This window comes from Petromyzon marinus, chromosome 37, assembly GCF_048934315.1.
Source record: "Petromyzon marinus isolate PM22_M1 ecotype Great Lakes invasive population chromosome 37, UKy_Petmar_22M1.pri1.0, whole genome shotgun sequence".
NCBI classification, from domain to species: domain Eukaryota; kingdom Metazoa; phylum Chordata; class Hyperoartia; order Petromyzontiformes; family Petromyzontidae; genus Petromyzon; species Petromyzon marinus.
Window position 1 is genome coordinate 16695805 of NC_133703.1, and position 23316 is coordinate 16719120.

The 23316-nt window shown below is 38.8% G+C and overlaps 17 non-coding genes across 17 annotated transcripts; all 17 read right to left on the bottom strand.

Annotated features, from left to right (window-relative positions):
- Positions 1–1336: 1336 nt before the first annotated feature.
- Positions 1337–1409, bottom strand: TRNAV-AAC (transfer RNA valine (anticodon AAC)). Its single transcript has one exon. It is a non-coding gene; the product is annotated as a tRNA-Val (tRNA).
- A 582-nt stretch (positions 1410–1991) lies between these two features.
- On the bottom strand, positions 1992–2064 carry TRNAV-CAC (transfer RNA valine (anticodon CAC)). The gene has a single exon. It is a non-coding gene; the product is annotated as a tRNA-Val (tRNA).
- A 2347-nt stretch (positions 2065–4411) lies between these two features.
- Positions 4412–4484, bottom strand: TRNAV-CAC (transfer RNA valine (anticodon CAC)). Its single transcript has one exon. It is a non-coding gene; the product is annotated as a tRNA-Val (tRNA).
- Positions 4485–8339: 3855 nt separating this feature from the next.
- On the bottom strand, positions 8340–8412 carry TRNAV-AAC (transfer RNA valine (anticodon AAC)). Its single transcript has one exon. It is a non-coding gene; the product is annotated as a tRNA-Val (tRNA).
- A 1674-nt stretch (positions 8413–10086) lies between these two features.
- Positions 10087–10159, bottom strand: TRNAV-AAC (transfer RNA valine (anticodon AAC)). Its single transcript has one exon. It is a non-coding gene; the product is annotated as a tRNA-Val (tRNA).
- A 363-nt stretch (positions 10160–10522) lies between these two features.
- On the bottom strand, positions 10523–10595 carry TRNAV-CAC (transfer RNA valine (anticodon CAC)). Its single transcript has one exon. It is a non-coding gene; the product is annotated as a tRNA-Val (tRNA).
- A 362-nt stretch (positions 10596–10957) lies between these two features.
- TRNAV-CAC (transfer RNA valine (anticodon CAC)) lies at positions 10958–11030 on the bottom strand. The gene has a single exon. It is a non-coding gene; the product is annotated as a tRNA-Val (tRNA).
- Positions 11031–12045: 1015 nt separating this feature from the next.
- TRNAV-CAC (transfer RNA valine (anticodon CAC)) lies at positions 12046–12118 on the bottom strand. The gene has a single exon. It is a non-coding gene; the product is annotated as a tRNA-Val (tRNA).
- A 362-nt stretch (positions 12119–12480) lies between these two features.
- TRNAV-CAC (transfer RNA valine (anticodon CAC)) lies at positions 12481–12553 on the bottom strand. Its single transcript has one exon. It is a non-coding gene; the product is annotated as a tRNA-Val (tRNA).
- Positions 12554–13787: 1234 nt separating this feature from the next.
- TRNAV-AAC (transfer RNA valine (anticodon AAC)) lies at positions 13788–13860 on the bottom strand. The gene has a single exon. It is a non-coding gene; the product is annotated as a tRNA-Val (tRNA).
- Positions 13861–14443: 583 nt separating this feature from the next.
- TRNAV-CAC (transfer RNA valine (anticodon CAC)) lies at positions 14444–14516 on the bottom strand. The gene has a single exon. It is a non-coding gene; the product is annotated as a tRNA-Val (tRNA).
- A 1232-nt stretch (positions 14517–15748) lies between these two features.
- Positions 15749–15821, bottom strand: TRNAV-CAC (transfer RNA valine (anticodon CAC)). Its single transcript has one exon. It is a non-coding gene; the product is annotated as a tRNA-Val (tRNA).
- A 2978-nt stretch (positions 15822–18799) lies between these two features.
- TRNAV-CAC (transfer RNA valine (anticodon CAC)) lies at positions 18800–18872 on the bottom strand. Its single transcript has one exon. It is a non-coding gene; the product is annotated as a tRNA-Val (tRNA).
- A 1673-nt stretch (positions 18873–20545) lies between these two features.
- Positions 20546–20618, bottom strand: TRNAV-AAC (transfer RNA valine (anticodon AAC)). Its single transcript has one exon. It is a non-coding gene; the product is annotated as a tRNA-Val (tRNA).
- Positions 20619–20982: 364 nt separating this feature from the next.
- Positions 20983–21055, bottom strand: TRNAV-CAC (transfer RNA valine (anticodon CAC)). Its single transcript has one exon. It is a non-coding gene; the product is annotated as a tRNA-Val (tRNA).
- Positions 21056–22071: 1016 nt separating this feature from the next.
- On the bottom strand, positions 22072–22144 carry TRNAV-CAC (transfer RNA valine (anticodon CAC)). Its single transcript has one exon. It is a non-coding gene; the product is annotated as a tRNA-Val (tRNA).
- Positions 22145–22508: 364 nt separating this feature from the next.
- TRNAV-CAC (transfer RNA valine (anticodon CAC)) lies at positions 22509–22581 on the bottom strand. Its single transcript has one exon. It is a non-coding gene; the product is annotated as a tRNA-Val (tRNA).
- Between the last annotated feature and the right edge of the window lie 735 nt (positions 22582–23316).

Sequence of the window (23316 nt, forward strand, 5' to 3'; positions counted from 1 at the left end):
TACGATTTTTTTTGGTTATACGTAAAATGTTTCCACCCGGTTTCAAACCAGGAACCTTTCACGTGTTATGCGAACGTGATAACCACTACACTACGGAATCTGCTAGGCAAACTTTTGAAGTTGCAACACACTTCACTGGTATAGGCCTATGCCAACAATGAAGTATCATGAATTCATTATCTTCATGAAAGCACATTTTAGGTCCAATTTAAATAAAATACGATTTTTTTTGGTTATACGTAAAATATCTCTACCCGGTTTCAAACCAGGAACCTTTCACGTGTTAGGCAAACGTGATAACCACTACACTACGGAAACTGCTTGTCAAACTTGTGAAGTTGCAACACACTTCACTGGTATAGGCCTATGCCAACAACGAAAAATCATGAAATCATCATCTTCATGAAAGCACATTTAACGTCCAATTTAAATAAAACACGATTTTTTTTGGTTATACGTAAAATGTTTCCACCCGGTTTCAAACCAGGACCCTTTCACGTGTTAGGCGAACATGATAACCACTACACTACGGAAACTGCTTGTCAAACTTGTGAAGTTGCAACATACTTCACTGGCATAGGCCAATGCCAACAATGAAGAATCATGAAATCATCACGTTCATGAAGGCACATTTTGTGTCCTCTTTAAATAAAATCCGAATTATTTTGGTTTAACGTAAAATGTTTCTGCCCGGTTTCAAAACGGGGACCTTTCGCGTGTTAGGCGAACGTGATAACCACTACACTACGGAAACTGCTTGAAGAACATGTAACGTAGCAACATATTTCACTGAAATATTTCGAAACGTCCAGTGTCAAATCATTAAATCATCAAATTCATGAAGGCATATTTACGTCCACTTTAAATAAAATTCAAATTGTTTTGGTTTTACATAGAATGTTTCCGCCCGGTTTCAAACCAGGAACCTTTCACATGTTAGGTAAACGTAATAACCACTACACTACGGAAACTGCTTGTCAAACTCGTGAAGTTGCAACACACTTCACTGGTATAGGCCTATGCCAACAATGAAGAATCATGAATTCATTATCTTCATGAAAGCACATTTTAGGTCCAATTTAAATAAAAATAGATTTTTATTGGTTATACGTAAAATGTTTCCGCCCGGTTTCGAACCAGGGACCTTTCGCGTGTTAGGCGAACATGATAACCAATACACTACGGAAACTGGTTGTCAAACTTGTGAAGCTGCAACATACTTCACTGGCATAGGCCAATGCCAACAATCATCGTCTTCATGAAATCATCATCTTCATGAGGGCACATTTTACGTGCACTTTAAATAAAACAGAAATTGTTTTGGTTTTACATAAAATGTTTCCGCCCGGTTTCGAACCGGGGACCTTTCGCGTGTTAGGCGAACGTGATAACCACTACACTACGGAAACTGCTTGCCAAACTCGTCCAGTTGCAACACACTTCACTGGTATAGACCTATGCCAACAATGAAGAATCATGAAATCATCATCTTCATGAAAGCACATTTAACGTGCAATTTAAAAAAAAACACGATTTTTTTGGTTATACGTAAAATGTTTCCACACGGTTTCAAACCAGGACCCTTTCACGTGTTAGGCGAACGTGATAAATACTACACTACGGAAACTGCTTGGCAAACTCGTGAAGTTGCAACACACTTCACTGGTATAGACCCATGCCAACAATGAAGAATCATGAATTCATCATCTTCATGAAAGCACATTTTAGGTCCAATTTAAATAAAATACGATTTTTTTTGGTTATACGTAAAATGTTTCCCCCCGGTTTAAAAACCAGGAACCTTTCACGTATTAGGCAAACGTGATAACCACTACACTACGGAAACTGCTTGTCCAAGTTGTGAAGCTGCAACATACTTCACTGGCATAGGCCAATGCCAACAATGAAGAATCATGAAATCATCATCTTCATGAGGGCACATTTTACGTGCACTTTAAATAAAACAGGAATTGTTTTGGTTTATCATAAAATGTTTCCGCCCGGTTTCGAACCGGGGACCTTTCGCGTGTGAGGCGAACGTGATAACCACTACACTACGGAAACTGCTTGTCAAACTTAAGAAGTTGCAACACACTTCACTGGTATAGGCCTATGCCAACAATGAAGAATCATGAAATCATCATCTTCATGAGGGCACATTTTACCTGCACGTAAAATAAAAAACGATTTTTTTTGGTTATACGTAAAATGTTTCCACCAGGTTTCAATCCAGGAACCTTGCACGTGTTAGGCGAACTTGATAACCACTACACTACGGAATCTGCTTGTCAAACTTGTGAAGTTGCAATATACTTCACTGAAATAAGTCGAAACGAACAATGTCAAATCATTAAATCATCACGTTCATGAAGGCACATTTTGCGTCCACTTTAAATAAAATCCGAATTGTTTTGGTTTTAGATAAAATGTTCCACCCGGTTTCAAACCAGGGACCTTTCACGTGTTAGGCGAACATGATACCTACTACACTACGGAAACTGCTTGAAGAACATGTAACGTAGCAACATATTTCACTGAAATAAGTTGAAACGAACAATGTTAAATCATTAAATCATCACGTTCATGAAGGCACATTTTGCGTCCACTTTAAATAAAATCCGAATTGTTTTGGTTTTAGATAAAATGTTTCCACCCGGTTTCAAACCAGGAACCTTTCGCGTGTGAGGCAAACGTGATAACCACTACAATATGGAAACAGCTTTTCCAAACTGCTAAGTTACAACAGACTTAACTGGTATAGACCTACGCCAACAATGAAGAATCATTAAATCATCATCTTCATGAGGGCACACTTTACGTGCACTTTAAATAAAATACGATTTTTTTTGGTTATACGTAAAATGTTTCCACCCGGTTTCAAACCAGGAACCTTTCACGTGTTATGCGAACGTGATAACCACTACACTACGGAATCTGCTAGGCAAACTTTTGAAGTTGCAACACACTTCACTGGTATAGGCCTATGCCAACAATGAAGTATCATGAATTCATTATCTTCATGAAAGCACATTTTAGGTCCAATTTAAATAAAATACGATTTTTTTTGGTTATACGTAAAATATCTCTACCCGGTTTCAAACCAGGAACCTTTCACGTGTTAGGCAAACGTGATAACCACTACACTACGGAAACTGCTTGTCAAACTTGTGAAGTTGCAACACACTTCACTGGTATAGGCCTATGCCAACAATGAAGAATCAACGTAGAATCAATGCAAAATCATGAATTCATTATCTTCATGAAAGCACATTTTACGTGCACTTTAAATAAAACAGGAATTGTTTTGGTTTTACATAAAATGTTTCCGCACGGTTTCGAACCGGGGACCTTTCGCGTGTGAGGCGAACGTGATAACCACTACACTACGGAAACTGCTTTTCAAACTCGTGAAGTTGCAACACACTTCACTGGTATAGGCCTATGCCAACAACGAAAAATCATGAAATCATCATCTTCATGAAAGCACATTTAACGTCCAATTTAAATAAAACACGATTTTTTTTGGTTATACGTAAAATGTTTCCACCCGGTTTCAAACCAGGACCCTTTCACGTGTTAGGCGAACATGATAACCACTACACTACGGAAACTGCTTGTCAAACTTGTGAAGTTGCAACATACTTCACTGGCATAGGCCAATGCCAACAATGAAGAATCATGAAATCATCACGTTCATGAAGGCACATTTTGTGTCCTCTTTAAATAAAATCCGAATTATTTTGGTTTAACGTAAAATGTTTCTGCCCGGTTTCAAAACGGGGACCTTTCGCGTGTTAGGCGAACGTGATAACCACTACACTACGGAAACTGCTTGAAGAATATGTAACGTAGCAACATATTTCACTGAAATATTTCGAAACGTCCAGTGTCAAATCATTAAATCATCAAATTCATGAAGGCATATTTACGTCCACTTTAAATAAAATTCAAATTGTTTAGGTTTTACATAGAATGTTTCCGCCCGGTTTCAAACCAGGAACCTTTCACATGTTAGGCTAACGTGATAACCACTACACTACGGAAACTGCTTGTCAAACTCGTGAAGTTGCAACACACTTCACTGGTATAGGCCTATGCCAACAATGAAGAATCATGAATTCATTATCTTCATGAAAGCACATTTTAGGTCCAATTTAAATAAAAATAGATTTTTATTGGTTATACGTAAAATGTTTCCGCCCGGTTTCGAACCAGGGACCTTTCGCGTGTTAGGCGAACATGATAACCAATACACTACGGAAACTGGTTGTCAAACTTGTGAAGCTGCAACATACTTCACTGGCATAGGCCAATGCCAACAATCATCGTCTTCATGAAATCATCATCTTCATGAGTGCACATTTTACGTGCACTTTAAATAAAACAGAAATTGTTTTGGTTTTACATAAAATGTTTCCGCCCGGTTTCGAACCGGGGACCTTTCGCGTGTGAGGCGAACGTGATAACCACTACACTACGGAAACTGCTTGCCAAACTCGTCCAGTTGCAACACACTTCACTGGTATAGACCTATGCCAACAATGAAGAATCATGAAATCATCATCTTCATGAAAGCACATTTAACGTGCAATTTAAAAAAAACACGATTTTTTTTTGTTATACGTAAAATGTTTCCACACGGTTTCAAACCAGGACCCTTTCACGTGTTAGGCGAACGTGATAAATACTACACTACGGAAACTGCTTGGCAAACTCGTGAAGTTGCAACACACTTCACTGGTATAGACCCATGCCAACAATGAAGAATCATGAATTCATCATCTTCATGAAAGCACATTTTAGGTCCAATTTAAATAAAATACGATTTTTTTTGGTTATACGTAAAATGTTTCCCCCCGGTTTAAAAAGCAGGAACCTTTCACGTATTAGGCAAACGTGATAACCACTACACTACGGAAACTGCTTGTCCAAGTTGTGAAGCTGCAACATACTTCACTGGCATAGGCCAATGCCAACAATGAAGAATCATGAAATCATCATCTTCATGAGGGCACATTTTACGTGCACTTTAAATAAAACAGGAATTGTTTTGGTTTTACATAAAATGTTTCCGCCCGGTTTCGAACCGGGGACCTTTTGCGTGTGAGGCGAACGTGATAACCACTACACTACGGAAACTGCTTTGCAAACTCGTGAAGTTGCAACACACTTCACTGGTATAGGCCTATGCCAACAACGAAAAATCATGAAATCATCATCTTCATGAAAGCACATTTAACGTCCAATTTAAATAAAACACGATTTTTTTTGGTTATAGGTAAAATGTTTCCACCCGGTTTCAAACCAGGACCCTTTCACGTGTTAGGCGAACATGATAACCACTACACTACGGAAACTGCTTGTCAAACTTGTGAAGTTGCAACATACTTCACTGGCATAGGCCAATGCCAACAATGAAGAATCATGAAATCATCACGTTCATGAAGGCACATTTTGTGTCCTCTTTAAATAAAATCCGAATTATTTTGGTTTAACGTAAAATGTTTCTGCCCGGTTTCAAAACGGGGACCTTTCGCGTGTTAGGCGAACGTGATAACCACTACACTACGGAAACTGCTTGAAGAACATGTAACGTAGCAACATATTTCACTGAAATATTTCGAAACGTCCAGTGTCAAATCATTAAATCATCAAATTCATGAAGGCATATTTACGTCCACTTTAAATAAAATTCAAATTGTTTTGGTTTTACATAGAATGTTTCCGCCCGGTTTCAAACCAGGAACCTTTCACATGTTAGGCAAACGTAATAACCACTACACTACGGAAACTGCTTGTCAAACTCGTGAAGTTGCAACACACTTCACTGGTATAGGCCTATGCCAACAATGAAGAATCATGAATTCATTATCTTCATGAAAGCACATTTTAGGTCCAATTTAAATAAAAATAGATTTTTATTGGTTATACGTAAAATGTTTCCGGCCGGTTTCGAACCAGGGACCTTTCGCGTGTTAGGCGAACATGATAACCAATACACTACGGAAACTGGTTGTCAAACTTGTGAAGCTGCAACATACTTCACTGGCATAGGCCAATGCCAACAATCATCGTCTTCATGAAATCATCATCTTCATGAGGGCACATTTTACGTGCACTTTAAATAAAACAGAAATTGTTTTGGTTTTACATAAAATGTTTCCGCCCGGTTTCGAACCGGGGACCTTTCGCGTGTGAGGTGAACGTGATAACCACTACACTACGGAAACTGCTTGTCAAACTCATAAAGTTGCAACACACTTCACTGGTATAGACCTATGCCAACAATGAAGAATCATGAAATCATCATCTTCATGAAAGCACATTTAACGTGCAATTTAAAAAAAACACGATTTTTTTTGGTTATACGTAAAATGTTTCCACACGGTTTCAAACCAGGACCCTTTCACGTGTTAGGCGAACGTGATAAATACTACACTACGGAAACTGCTTGGCAAACTCGTGAAGTTGCAACACACTTCACTGGTATAGACCCATGCCAACAATGAAGAATCATGAATTCATCATCTTCATGAAAGCACATTTTAGGTCCAATTTAAATAAAATACGATTTTTTTTGGTTATACGTAAAATGTTTCCCCCCGGTTTAAAAACCAGGAACCTTTCACGTATTAGGCAAACGTGATAACCACTACACTACGGAAACTGCTTGTCCAAGTTGTGAAGCTGCAACATACTTCACTGGCATAGGCCAATGCCAACAATGAAGAATCATGAAATCATCATCTTCATGAGGGCACATTTTACGTGCACTTTAAATAAAACAGGAATTGTTTTGGTTTTACATAAAATGTTTCCGCCCGGTTTCGAACCGGGGACCTTTTGCGTGTGAGGCGAACGTGATAACCACTACACTACGGAAACTGCTTTTCAAACTCGTGAAGTTGCAACACACTTCACTGGTATAGGCCTATGCCAACAACGAAAAATCATGAAATCATCATCTTCATGAAAGCACATTTAACGTCCAATTTAAATAAAACACGATTTTTTTTGGTTATAGGTAAAATGTTTCCACCCGGTTTCAAACCAGGACCCTTTCACGTGTTAGGCGAACATGATAACCACTACACTACGGAAACTGCTTGTCAAACTTGTGAAGCTGCAACATACTTCACTGGCATAGGCCAATGCCAACAATGAAGAATCATGAAATCATCATCTTCATGAGGGCACATTTTACGTGCACTTTAAATAAAACAGGAATTGTTTTGGTTTTACATAAAATGTTTCCGCCCGGTTTCGAACCGGGGACCTTTCGCGTGTGAGGCGAACGTGATAACCACTACCCTACGGAAACTGCTTGTCAAACTCATAAAGTTGCAACACACTTCACTGGTATAGACCTATGCCAACAATGAAGAATCATGAAATCATCATCTTCATGAAAGCACATTTAACGTGCAATTTAAAAAAAACACGATTTTTTTTGGTTATACGTAAAATGTTTCCACACGGTTTCAAACCAGGACCCTTTCACGTGTTAGGCGAACGTGATAACCACTACACTACGGAATCTGCTTGTCAAACTTGTGAAGTTGCAACATACTTCACTGGCATAGGCCAATGCCAACAATGAAGAATCATGAAATCATCACGTTCATGAAGGCACATTTTGTGTCCTATTTAAATAAAATACGAATTGTTTTGGTTTAACGTAAAATGTTTCTGCCCGGTTTCAAACCAGGGACCTTTCGCGTGTTAGTCGAACGTGATAACCACTACACTACGGAAACTGCTTGAAGAACATGTAACGTAGCAACATATTTCACTGAAATATTTCGAAACGTCCAGTGTCAAATCATTAAATCATCAAGTTCATGAAGGCATATTTTACGTCCACTTTAAATAAAATACAAATTGTTTTGGTTTTACATAGAATGTTTCCGCCCGGTTTCAAACCAGGAACCTTTCACATGTTAGGCAAACGTAATAACCACTACACTACGGAAACTGCTTGTCAAACTCGTGAAGTTGCAACACACTTCACTGGTATAGGCCTATGCCAACAATGAAGAATCATGAATTCATTATCTTCATGAAAGCACATTTTAGGTCCAATTTAAATAAAATAGATTTTTATTGGTTATACGTAAAATGTTTCCGCCCGGTTTCGAACCAGGGACCTTTCGCGTGTTAGGCGAACATGATAACCAATACACTACGGAAACTGGTTGTCAAACTTGTGAAGCTGCAACATACTTCACTGGCATAGGCCAATGCCAACAATCATCATCTTCATGAAATCATCATCTTCATGAGGGCACATTTTACGTGCACTTTAAATAAAACAGGAATTGTTTTGGTTTTACATAAAATGTTTCCGCCCGGTTTCGAACCGGGGACCTTTCGCGTGTTAGGCGAACGTGATAACCACTACACTACGGAAACTGCTTGCCAAACTCGTCCAGTTGCAACACACTTCACTGGTATAGGCCTATGCCAACAATGAAGAATCATGAAATCATCATCTTCATGAAAGCACATTTAACGTGCAATTTAAAAAAAAACACGATTTTTTTTGGTTATACGTAAAATGTTTCCACACGGTTTCAAACCAGGACCCTTTCACGTGTTAGGCGAACGTGATAACCACTACACTACGGAAACTGCTTGGCAAACTTGTGAAGTTGCAACACACTTCACTGGTATAGACCCATGCCAACAATGAAGAATCATGAATTCATCATCTTCATGAAAGCACATTTTAGGTCCAATTTAAATAAAATACGATTTTTTTTGGTTATACGTAAAATGTTTCCCCCCGGTTTAAAAACCAGGAACCTTTCACGTGTTAGGCAAACGTGATAACCACTACACTACGGAAACTGCTTGTCCAATTTGTGAAGCTGCAACATACTTCACTGGCATAGGCCAATGCCAACAATGAAGAATCATGAAATCATCATCTTCATGAGGGCACATTTTACGTGCACTTTAAATAAAACAGGAATTGTTTTGGTTTTACATAAAATGTTTCTGCCCGGTTTCGAACCGGGGACCTTTTGCGTGTGAGGCGAAGGTGATAACCACTACACTACGGAAACTGCTTTTCAAACTCGTGAAGTTGCAACACACTTCACTGGTATAGGCCTATGCCAACAACGAAAAATCATGAAATCATCATCTTCATGAAAGCACATTTAACGTCCAATTTAAATAAAACACGATTTTTTTTGGTTATACGTAAAATGTTTCCACCCGGTTTCAAACCAGGACCCTTTCACGTGTTAGGCGAACATGATAACCACTACACTACGGAAACTGCTTGTCAAACTTGTGAAGTTGCAACATACTTCACTGGCATAGGCCAATGCCAACAATGAAGAATCATGAAATCATCATCTTCATGAAGGCACATTTTGTGTCCTCTTTAAATAAAATCCGAATTATTTTGGTTTAACGTAAAATGTTTCTGCCCGGTTTCAAAACGGGGACCTTTCGCGTGTTAGGCGAACGTGATAACCACTACACTACGGAAACTGCTTGAAGAACATGTAACGTAGCAACATATTTCACTGAAATATTTCGAAACGTCCAGTGTCAAATCATTAAATCATCAAATTCATGAAGGCATATTTACGTCCACTTTAAATAAAATTCAAATTGTTTTGGTTTTACATAGAATGTTTCCGCCCGGTTTCAAACCAGGAACCTTTCACATGTTAGGCAAACGTAATAACCACTACACTATGGAAACTGCTTGTCAAACTCGTGAAGTTGCAACACACTTCACTGGTATAGGCCTATGCCAACAATGAAGAATCATGAATTCATTATCTTCATGAAAGCACATTTTAGGTCCAATTTAAATAAAAATAGATTTTTATTGGTTATACGTAAAATGTTTCCGCCCGGTTTCGAACCAGGGACCTTTCGCGTGTTAGGCGAACATGATAACCAATACACTACGGAAACTGGTTGTCAAACTTGTGAAGCTGCAACATACTTCACTGGCATAGGCCAATGCCAACAATCATCGTCTTCATGAAATCATCATCTTCATGAGGGCACATTTTACGTGCACTTTAAATAAAACAGAAATTGTTTTGGTTTTACATAAAATGTTTCCACCCGGTTTCGAACCGGGGACATTTCGCGTGTTAGGCGAACGTGATAACCACTACACTACGGAAACTGCTTGCCAAACTCGTCCAGTTGCAACACACTTCACTGGTATAGGCCTATGCCAACAATGAAGAATCATGAAATCATCATCTTCATGAAAGCACATTTAACGTCCAATTTAAATAAAACACGATTTTTTTTGGTTATACGTAAAATGTTTCCACCCGGTTTCAAACCAGGACGCTTTCATGTGTTAGGCAAACGTGATTACCACTACACTACGGAAACTGCCTGTCAAGCTTGTGAAGCTGCAACATACTTCACTGGCATAGGCCAATGCCAACAATGAAGAATCATGAAATCATCATCTTCATGAGGGCACATTTTACGTGCACTTTAAATAAAACAGGAATTGTTTTGGTTTTACATAAAATGTTTCCGCCCGGTTTCGAACCGGGGACCTTTCGCGTGTGAGGCGAACGTGATAACCACTACACTACGGAAACTGCTTGTCAAACTCGTGAAGTTGCAACACACTTCACTGGTATAGGCCTATGCCAACAACGAAAAATCATGAAATCATCATCTTCATGAAAGCACATTTAACGTCCAATTTAAATAAAACACGATTTTTTTGGTTATACGTAAAATGTTTCCACCCGGTTTCAAACCAGGACCCTTTCACGTGTTAGGCGAACATGATAACCACTACACTACGGAAACTGCTTGTCAAACTTGTGAAGCTGCAACATACTTCACTGGCATAGGCCAATGCCAACAATGAAGAATCATGAAATCATCATCTTCATGAGGGCACATTTTACGTGCACTTTAAATAAAACAGGAATTGTTTTGGTTTTACATAAAATGTTTCCGCCCGGTTTCGAACCGGGGACCTTTCGCGTGTGAGGCGAACGTGATAACCACTACACTACGGAAACTGCTTGTCAAACTCATAAAGTTGCAACACACTTCACTGGTATAGACCTATGCCAACAATGAAGAATCATGAAATCATCATCTTCATGAAAGCACATTTAACGTGCAATTTAAAAAAAACACGATTTTTTTTGGTTATACGTAAAATGTTTCCACACGGTTTCAAACCAGGACCCTTTCACGTGTTAGGCGAACGTGATAACCACTACACTACGGAATCTGCTTGTCAAACTTGTGAAGTTGCAACATACTTCACTGGCATAGGCCAATGCCAACAATGAAGAATCATGAAATCATCACGTTCATGAAGGCACATTTTGTGTCCTATTTAAATAAAATACGAATTGTTTTGGTTTAACGTAAAATGTTTCTGCCCGGTTTCAAACCAGGGACCTTTCGCGTGTTAGGCGAACGTGATAACCACTACACTACGGAAACTGCTTGAAGAACATGTAACGTAGCAACATATTTCACTGAAATATTTCGAAACGTCCAGTGTCAAATCATTAAATCATCAAGTTCATGAAGGCATATTTTACGTCCACTTTAAATAAAATACAAATTGTTTTGGTTTTACATAGAATGTTTCCGCCCGGTTTCAAACCAGGAACTTTCACGTGTTAGGCAAACGTAATAACCACTACACTACGGAAACTGCTTGTCAAACTCGAGAAGTTGCAACACACTTCACTGGTATAGACCTATGCCAACAATGAAGAATCATGAAATCATCATCTTCATGAAAGCACATTTTAGGTCCCATTTAAATAAAATAGATTTTTATTGGGTATACGTAAAATGTTTCCGCCCGGTTTCGAACCAGGGACCTTTCGCGTGTTAGGCGAACATGATAAGCAATACACTACGGAAACTGCTTGTCCAATTTGTGAAGCTGCAACATACTTCACTGGCATAGGCCAATGCCAACAATGAAGAATCATGAAATCATCATCTTCATGAGGGCACATTTTACGTGCACTTTAAATAAAACAGGAATTGTTTTGGTTTTACATAAAATGTTTCCGCCCGGTTTCGAACCGGGGACCTTTCGCGTGTGAGGCGAACGTGATAACCACTACACTACGGAAACTGCTTGTCAAACTCGTGAAGTTGCAACACACTTCACTGGTATAGGCCTATGCCAACAACGAAAAATCATGAAATCATCATCTTCATGAAAGCACATTTAACGTCCAATTTAAATAAAACACGATTTTTTTGGTTATACGTAAAATGTTTCCACCCGGTTTCAAACCAGGACCCTTTCACGTGTTAGGCGAACATGATAACCACTACACTACGGAAACTGCTTGTCAAACTTGTGAAGCTGCAACATACTTCACTGGCATAGGCCAATGCCAACAATGAAGAATCATGAAATCATCATCTTCATGAGGGCACATTTTACGTGCACTTTAAATAAAACAGGAATTGTTTTGGTTTTACATAAAATGTTTCCACCCGGTTTCGAACCGGGGACCTTTCGCGTGTGAGGCGAACGTGATAACCACTACACTACGGAAACTGCTTGTCAAACTCGTGAAGTTGCAACACACTTCACTGGTATAGGCCTATGCCAACAATGAAGAATCATGAATTCATTATCTTCATGAAAGCACATTTTACGTGCAATTTAAATGAAATACGATTTTTTTTGGTTATACGTAAAATGTTTCCACGCGGTTTCAAACCGGGGACCTTTCGCGTGTTAGGTGAACGTGATAACCACTACACTACGGAAACTGCTTGAAGAACATGTAACGTAGCAACATATTTCACTGAAATATTTCGAAACGTCCAGTGTCAAATCATTAAATCATCAAGTTCATGAAGGCATATTTTACGTCCACTTTAAATAAAATACAAATTGTTTTGGTTTTACATAGAATGTTTCCGCCCGGTTTCAAACCAGGAACTTTCACGTGTTAGGCAAACGTAATAACCACTACACTACGGAAACTGCTTGTCAAACTCGAGAAGTTGCAACACACTTCACTGGTATAGACCTATGCCAACAATGAAGAATCATGAAATCATCATCTTCATGAAAGCACATTTTAGGTCCCATTTAAATAAAATAGATTTTTATTGGGTATACGTAAAATGTTTCTGCCCGGTTTCAAAACGGGGACCTTTCGCGTGTTAGGCGAACGTGATAACCACTACACTACGGAAACTGCTTGAAGAACATGTAACGTAGCAACATATTTCACTGAAATATTTCGAAACGTCCAGTGTCAAATCATTAAACCATCAAATTCATGAAGGCATATTTACGTCCACTTTAAATAAAATTCAAATTGTTTTGGTTTTACATAGAATGTTTCCGCCCGGTTTCAAACCAGGAACCTTTCACATGTTAGGCAAACGTAATAACCACTACACTACGGAAACTGCTTGTCAAACTCGTGAAGTTGCAACACACTTCACTGGTATAGGCCTATGCCAACAATGAAGAATCATGAATTCATTATCTTCATGAAAGCACATTTTAGGTCCAATTTAAATAAAAATAGATTTTTATTGGTTATACGTAAAATGTTTCCGCCCGGTTTCGAACCAGGGACCTTTCGCGTGTTAGGCGAACATGATAACCAATACACTACGGAAACTGGTTGTCAAACTTGTGAAGCTGCAACATACTTCACTGGCATAGGCCAATGCCAACAATCATCATCTTCATGAAATCATCACCTTCATGAGGGCACATTTTACGTGCACTTTAAATAAAACAGGAATTGTTTTGGTTTTACATAAAATGTTTCCGCCCGGTTTCGAACCGGGGACCTTTCGCGTGTTAGGCGAACGTGATAACCACTACACTACGGAAACTGCTTGCCAAACTCGTCCAGTTGCAACACACTTCACTGGTATAGGCCTATGCCAACAATGAAGAATCATGAAATCATCATCTTCATGAAAGCACATTTAACGTGCAATTTAAAAAAAAACACGATTTTTTTTGGTTATACGTAAAATGTTTCCACACGGTTTCAAACCAGGACCCTTTCACGTGTTAGGCGAACGTGATAACCACTACACTACGGAAACTGCTTGGCAAACTTGTGAAGTTGCAACACACTTCACTGGTATAGACCCATGCCAACAATGAAGAATCATGAATTCATCATTTTCATGAAAGCACATTTTAGGTCCAATTTAAATAAAATACGATTTTTTTTGGTTATACGTAAAATGTTTCCCCCCGGTTTAAAAACCAGGAACCTTTCACGTGTTAGGCAAACGTGATAACCACTACACTACGGAAACTGCTTGTCCAATTTGTGAAGCTGCAACATACTTCACTGGCATAGGCCAATGCCAACAATGAAGAATCATGAAATCATCATCTTCATGAGGGCACATTTTACGTGCACTTTAAATAAAACAGGAATTGTTTTGGTTTTACATTAAATGTTTCCGCCCGGTTTCGAACCGGGGACCTTTCGCGTGTGAGGCGAACGTGATAACCACTACACTACGGAAACTGCTTGTCAAACTCGTGAAGTTGCAACACACTTCACTGGTATAGGCCTATGCCAACAATGAAGAATCATGAATTCATTATCTTCATGAAAGCACATTTTACGTGCAATTTAAATGAAATACGATTTTTTTTGGTTATACGTAAAATGTTTCCACGCGGTTTCAAACCGGGGACCTTTCGCGTGTTAGGTGAACGTGATAACCACTACACTACGGAAACTGCTTGAAGAACATGTAACGTAGCAACATATTTCACTGAAATATTTCGAAACGTCCAGTGTCAAATCATTAAATCATCAAGTTCATGAAGGCATATTTTACGTCCACTTTAAATAAAATACAAATTGTTTTGGTTTTACATAGAATGTTTCCGCCCGGTTTCAAACCAGGAACTTTCACGTGTTAGGCAAACGTAATAACCACTACACTACGGAAACTGCTTGTCAAACTCGAGAAGTTGCAACACACTTCACTGGTATAGACCTATGCCAACAATGAAGAATCATGAAATCATCATCTTCATGAAAGCACATTTTAGGTCCCATTTAAATAAAATAGATTTTTATTGGGTATACGTAAAATGTTTCCGCCCGGTTTCGAACCAGGGACCTTTCGCGTGTTAGGCGAACATGATAAGCAATACACTACGGAAACTGCTTGTCCAATTTGTGAAGCTGCAACATACTTCACTGGCATAGGCCAATGCCAACAATGAAGAATAATGAAATCATCATCTTCATGAGGGCACATTTTACGTGCACTTTAAATAAAACAGGAATTGTTTTGGTTTTACATAAAATGTTTCCACCCGGTTTCGAACCGGGGACATTTCGCGTGTGAGGCGAACGTGATAACCACTACACTACGGAAACTGCTTGTCAAACTCGTCCAGTTGCAACACACTTCACTGGTATAGGCCTATGCCAACAACGAAAAATCATGAAATCATCATCTTCATGAAAGCACATTTAACGTCCAATTTAAATAAAACACGATTTTTTTGGTTATACGTAAAATGTTTCCACCCGGTTTCAAACCAGGACCCTTTCACGTGTTAGGCGAACATGATAACCACTACACTACGGAAACTGCTTGTCAAACTTGTGAAGCTGCAACATACTTCACTGGCATAGGCCAATGCCAACAATGAAGAATCATGAAATCATCATCTTCATGAGGGCACATTTTACGTGCACTTTAAATAAAACAGGAATTGTTTTGGTTTTACATAAAATGTTTCCGCCCGGTTTCGAACCGGGGACCTTTCGCGTGTGAGGCGAACGTGATAACCACTACACTACGGAAACTGCTTGTCAAACTCATAAAGTTGCAACACACTTCACTGGTATAGACCTATGCCAACAATGAAGAATCATGAAATCATCATCTTCATGAAAGCACATTTAACGTGCAATTTAAAAAAAAACACGATTTTTTTTGGTTATACGTAAAATGTTTCCACACGGTTTCAAACCAGGACCCTTTCACGTGTTAGGCGAACGTGATAACCACTACACTACGGAATCTGCTTGTCAAACTTGTGAAGTTGCAACATACTTCACTGGCATAGGCCAATGCCAACAATGAAGAATCATGAAATCATCACGTTCATGAAGGCACATTTTGTGTCCTATTTAAATAAAATACGAATTGTTTTGGTTTAACGTAAAATGTTTCTGCCCGGTTTCAAACCAGGGACCTTTCGCGTGTTAGGCGAACGTGATAACCACTACACTACGGAAACTGCTTGAAGAACATGTAACGTAGCAACATATTTCACTGAAATATTTCGAAACGTCCAGTGTCAAATCATTAAATCATCAAGTTCATGAAGGCATATTTTACGTCCACTTTAAATAAAATACAAATTGTTTTGGTTTTACATAGAATGTTTCCGCCCGGTTTCAAACCAGGAACCTTTCACATGTTAGGCAAACGTAATAACCACTACACTACGGAAACTGCTTGTCAAACTCGTGAAGTTGCAACACACTTCACTGGTATAGGCCTATGCCAACAATGAAGAATCATGAATTCATTATCTTCATGAAAGCACATTTTAGGTCCAATTTAAATAAAATAGATTTTTATTGGTTATACGTAAAATGTTTCCGCCCGGTTTCGAACCAGGGACCTTTCGCGTGTTAGGCGAACATGATAACCAATACACTACGGAAACTGGTTGTCAAACTTGTGAAGCTGCAACATACTTCACTGGCATAGGCCAATGCCAACAATCATCATCTTCATGAAATCATCACCTTCATGAGGGCACATTTTGTGTCCTATTTAAATAAAATACGAATTGTTTTGGTTTAACGTAAAATGTTTCTGCCCGGTTTCAAACCAGGAACCTTTCGCGTGTTAGGCGAACGTGATAACCACTACACTACGGAAACTGCTTGAAGAACATGTAACGTAGCAACATATTTCACTGAAATATTTCGAAACGTCCAGTGTCAAATCATTAAATCATCAAGTTCATGAAGGCATATTTTACGTCCACTTTAAATAAAATACAAATTGTTTTGGTTTTACATAGAATGTTTCCGCCCGGTTTCAAACCAGGAACTTTCACGTGTTAGGCAAACGTAATAACCACTACACTACGGAAACTGCTTGTCAAACTCGAGAAGTTGCAACACACTTCACTGGTATAGACCTATGCCAACAATGAAGAATCATGAAATCATCATCTTCATGAAAGCACATTTAACGTGCAATTTAAAAAAACACGATTTTTTTTGGTTATACGTAAAATGTTTCCACACGGTTTCAAACCAGGACCCTTTCACGTGTTAGGCGAACGTGATAACCACTACACTACGGAATCTGCTTGTCAAACTTGTGAAGTTGCAACATACTTCACTGGCATAGGCCAATGCCAACAATGAAGAATCATGAAATCATCACGTTCATGAAGGCACATTTTGTGTCCTATTTAAATAAAATACGAATTGTTTTGGTTTAACGTAAAATGTTTCTGCCCGGTTTCAAACCAGGGACCTTTCGCGTGTTAGGCGAACGTGATAACCACTACACTACGGAAACTGCTTGAAGAACATGTAACGTAGCAACATATTTCACTGAAATATTTCGAAACGTCCAGTGTCAAATCATTAAATCATCAAGTTCATGAAGGCATATTTTACGTCCACTTTAAATAAAATACAAATTGTTTTGGTTTTACATAGAATGTTTCCGCCCGGTTTCAAACCAGGAACCTTTCACATGTTAGGCAAACGTAATAACCACTACACTACGGAAACTGCTTGTCAAACTCGTGAAGTTGCAACACACTTCACTGGTATAGGCCTATGCCAACAATGAAGAATCATGAATTCATTATCTTCATGAAAGCACATTTTAGGTCCAATTTAAATAAAATAGATTTTTATTGGTTATACGTAAAATGTTTCCGCCCGGTTTCGAACCAGGGACCTTTCGCGTGTTAGGCGAACATGATAACCAATACACTACGGAAACTGGTTGTCAAACTTGTGAAGCTGCAACATACTTCACTGGCATAGGCCAATGCCAACAATCATCATCTTCATGAAATCATCACCTTCATGAGGGCACATTTTGTGTCCTATTTAAATAAAATACGAATTGTTTTGGTTTAACGTAAAATGTTTCTGCCCGGTTTCCACCCAGGAACCTTTCGCGTGTTAGGCGAACGTGATAACCACTACACTACGGAAACTGCTTGAAGAACATGTAACGTAGCAACATATTTCACTGAAATATTTCGAAACGTCCAGTGTCAAATCATTAAATCATCAAGTTCATGAAGGCATATTTTACGTCCACTTTAAATAAAATACAAATTGTTTTGGTTTTACATAGAATGTTTCCGCCCGGTTTCAAACCAGGAACTTTCACGTGTTAGGCAAACGTAATAACCACTACACTACGGAAACTGCTTGTCAAACTCGAGAAGTTGCAACACACTTCACTGGTATAGACCTATGCCAACAATGAAGAATCATGAAATCATCATCTTCATGAAAGCACATTTTAGGTCCCATTTAAATAAAATAGATTTTTATTGGGTATACGTAAAATGTTTCCGCCCGGTTTCGAACCAGGGACCTTTCGCGTGTTAGGCGAACATGATAAGCAATACACTACGGAAACTGCTTGTCCAATTTGTGAAGCTGCAACATACTTCACTGGCATAGGCCAATGCCAACAATGAAGAATCATGAAATCATCATCTTCATGAGGGCACATTTTACGTGCACTTTAAATAAAACAGGAATTGTTTTGGTTTTACATAAAATGTTTCCGCCCGGTTTCGAACCGGGGACCTTTCGCGTGTGAGGCGAACGCGATAACCACTACACTACGGAAACTGCTTGTCAAACTCATAAAGTTGCAACACACTTCACTGGTATAGACCTATGCCAACAATGAAGAATCATGAAATCATCATCTTCATGAAAGCACATTTAACGTGCAATTTAAAAAAAACACGATTTTTTTTGGTTATACGTAAAATGTTTCCACACGGTTTCAAACCAGGACCCTTTCACGTGTTAGGCGAACGTGATAACCACTACACTACGGAAACTGCTTGGCAAACTTGTGAAGTTGCAACACACTTCACTGGTATAGACCCATGCCAACAATGAAGAATCATGAATTCATCATCTTCATAAAAGCACATTTTAGGTCCAATTTAAATAAAATACGATTTTTTTTGGTTATACGTAAAATGTTTCCCCCCGGTTTAAAAACCAGGAACCTTTCACGTGTTAGGCAAACGTGATAACCACTACACTACGGAAACTGCTTGTCCAATTTGTGAAGCTGCAACATACTTCACTGGCATAGGCCAATGCCAACAATGAAGAATCATGAAATCATCATCTTCATGAGGGCACATTTTACGTGCACTTTAAATAAAACAGGAATTGTTTTGGTTTTACATAAAATGTTTGCCGCCCGGTTTCAAACCAGGAACCTTTCACGTGTTAGGCAAACGTAATAACCACTACACTACGGAAACTGCTTGTCAAACTCGTGAAGTTGCAACACACTTCACTGGTATAGGCCTATGCCAACAATGAATAATCATGAATTCATAATCTTCATGAAAGCACATTTTAGGTCCAATTTAAATAAAATAGATTTTTTTTGGTTATACGTAAAATGTTTCCACCCGGTTTCAAACCAGGACCCTTTCACGTGTTAGGCGAACATGATAACCACTACACTACGGAAACTGCTTGTCAAACTTGTGAAGTTGCAACATACTTCACTGGCATAGGCCAATGCCAACAATGAAGAATCATGAAATCATCACGTTCATGAAGGCACATTTTGTGTCCTCTTTAAATAAAATCCGAATTATTTTGGTTTAATGTAAAATGTTTCTGCCCGGTTTCAAAACGGGGACCTTTCGCGTGTTAGGCGAACGTGATAACCACTACACTACGGAAACTGCTTGAAGAACATGTAACGTAGCAACATATTTCACTGAAATATTTCGAAACGTCCAGTGTCAAATCATTAAACCATCAAATTCATGAAGGCATATTTACGTCCACTTTAAATAAAATTCAAATTGTTTTGGTTTTACATAGAATGTTTCCGCCCGGTTTCAAACCAGGAACCTTTCACATGTTAGGCAAACGTAATAACCACTACACTACGGAAACTGCTTGTCAAACTCGTGAAGTTGCAACACACTTCACTGGTATAGGCCTATGCCAACAATGAAGATTCATGAATTCATTATCTTCATGAAAGCACATTTTAGGTCCAATTTAAATAAAAATAGATTTTTATTGGTTATACGTAAAATGTTTCCGCCCGGTTTCGAACCAGGGACCTTTCGCGTGTTAGGCGAACATGATAACCAATACACTACGGAAACTGGTTGTCAAACTTGTGAAGCTGCAACATACTTCACTGGCATAGGCCAATGCCAACAATCATCGTCTTCATGAAATCATCATCTTCATGAGGGCACATTTTACGTGCACTTTAAATAAAACAGGAATTGTTTTGGTTTTACATAAAATGTTTCCGCCCGGTTTCGCACCGGGGACCTTTCGCGTGTTAGGCGAACGTGATAACCACTACACTACGGAAACTGCTTGCCAAACTCGTCCAGTTGCAACACACTTCACTGGTATAGGCCTATGCCAACAATGAAGAATCATGAAATCATCATCTTCATGAAAGCACATTTAACGTGCAATTTAAAAAAAACACGATTTTTTTTGGTTATACGTAAAATGTTTCCCCCCGGTTTAAAAACCAGGAACCTTTCACGTGTTAGGCAAACGTGATAACCACTACACTACGGTAACTGCTCGTCCAATTTGTGAAGCTGCAACATACTTCACTGGCATAGGCGAATGCCAACAATGAAGAATCATGAAATCATCATCTTCATGAGGGCACATTTTACGTGCACTTTAAATAAAACAGGAATTGTTTTGGTTTTACATGAAATGTTTCCGCCCGGTTTCGAACCGGGGACCTTTCGCGTGTGAGGCGAACGTGATAACCACTACACTACGGAAACTGCTTGTCAAACTCGTGAAGTTGCAACACACTTCACTGGTATAGACCTATGCCAACAACGAAAAATCATGAAATCATCATCTTCATGAAAGCACATTTAACGTCCAATTTAAATAAAACACGATTTTTTTTGGTTATACGTAAAATGTTTCCACCCGGTTTCAAACCAGGACCCTTTCACGTGTTAGGCGAACATGATAACCACTACACTACGGAAACTGCTTGTCAAACTTGTGAAGTTGCAACATACTTCACTGGCATAGGCCAATGCCAACAATGAAGAATCATGAAATCATCACGTTCATGAAGGCACATTTTGTGTCCTCTTTAAATAAAATCCGAATTATTTTGGTTTAACGTAAAATGTTTCTGCCCGGTTTCAAAACGGGGACCTTTCGCGTGTTAGGCGAACGTGATAACCACTATACTACGGAAACTGCTTGAAGAACATGTAACGTAGCAACATATTTTACTGAAATATTTCGAAACGTCTAGTGTCAAATCATTAAATCATCAAGTTCATGAAGGCATATTTTACGTCCACTTTAAATAAAATACAAATTGTTTTGGTTTTACATAGAATGTTTCCGCCCGGTTTCAAACCAGGAACCTTTCACATGTTAGGTAAACGTAATAACCACTACACTACGGAAACTGCTTGTCAAACTCGTGAAGTTGCAACACACTTCACTGGTATAGGCCTATGCCAACAATGAAGAATCATGAATTCATTATCTTCATGAAAGCACATTTTAGGTCCAATTTAAATAAAATAGATTTTTATTGGTTACACGTAAAATGTTTCCGCCCGGTTTCGAACCAGAGAACTTTCGCGTGTAAGGCGAACATGATAAGCAATACACTACGGAAACTGCTTGTCAAACTTGTGAAGCTGCAACATACTTCACTGGCATAGGCCAATGCCAACAATGAAGAATCATGAAATCATCATCTTCATGAGTGCACATTTTACGTGCACTTTAAATAAAACAGGAATTGTTTTGGTTTTACATAAAATGTTTCCGCCCGGTTTCGAACCGGGGACCTTTCGCGTGTGAGGCGAACGTGATAACCACTACACTACGGAAACTGCTTGTCAAACTCATAAAGTTGCAACACACTTCACTGGTATAGACCTATGCCAACAATGAAGAATCATGAAATCATCATCTTCATGAAAGCACATTTAACGTGCAATTTAAAAAAAACACGATTTTTTTTGGTTATACGTAAAATGTTTCCCCCCGGTTTAAAAACCAGGAACCTTTCACGTGTTAGGCAAACGTGATAACCACTACACTACGGTAACTGCTCGTCCAATTTGTGAAGCTGCAACATACTTCACTGGCATAGGCGAATGCCAACAATGAAGAATCATGAAATCATCATCTTCATGAGGGCACATTTTACGTGCACTTTAAATAAAACAGGAATTGTTTTGGTTTTACATGAAATGTTTCCGCCCGGTTTCGAACCGGGGACCTTTCGCGTGTGAGGCGAACGTGATAACCACTACACTACGGAAACTGCTTGTCAAACTCGTGAAGTTGCAACACACTTCACTGGTATAGACCTATGCCAACAACGAAAAATCATGAAATCATCATCTTCATGAAAGCACATTTAACGTCCAATTTAAATAAAACACGATTTTTTTTGGTTATACGTAAAATGTTTCCACCCGGTTTCAAACCAGGACCCTTTCACGTGTTAGGCAAACGTGATAACCACTACACTACGATAACTGCTCGTCCAATTTATAAAGCTGCAACATACTTCACTGGCATAGGCCAATGCCAACAATGAAGAATCATGAAATCATCATCTTCATGAGGGCACATTTTACGTGCACTTTAAATAAAACAGGAATTGTTTTCGTTTTACATAGAATGTTTCCGCCCGGTTTCAAACCAGGAACCTTTCACATGTTAGGTAAACGTAATAACCACTACACTACGGAAACTGCTTGTCAAACTCGTGAAGTTGCAACACACTTCACTGGTATAGGCCTATGCCAACAATGAAGAATCATGAAATCATCATCTTCATGAAAGCACATTTAACGTGCAATTTAAATAAAACACGATTTTTTTTGGTTATACGTAAAATGTTTCCACCCGGTTTCAAACCAGGACCCTTTCACGTGTTAGGCGAACATGATAACCACTACACTACGGAAACTGCTTGTCAAACTTGTGAAGTTGCAACATACTTCACTGGCATAGGCCAATGCCAACAATGAAGAATCATGAAATCATCACG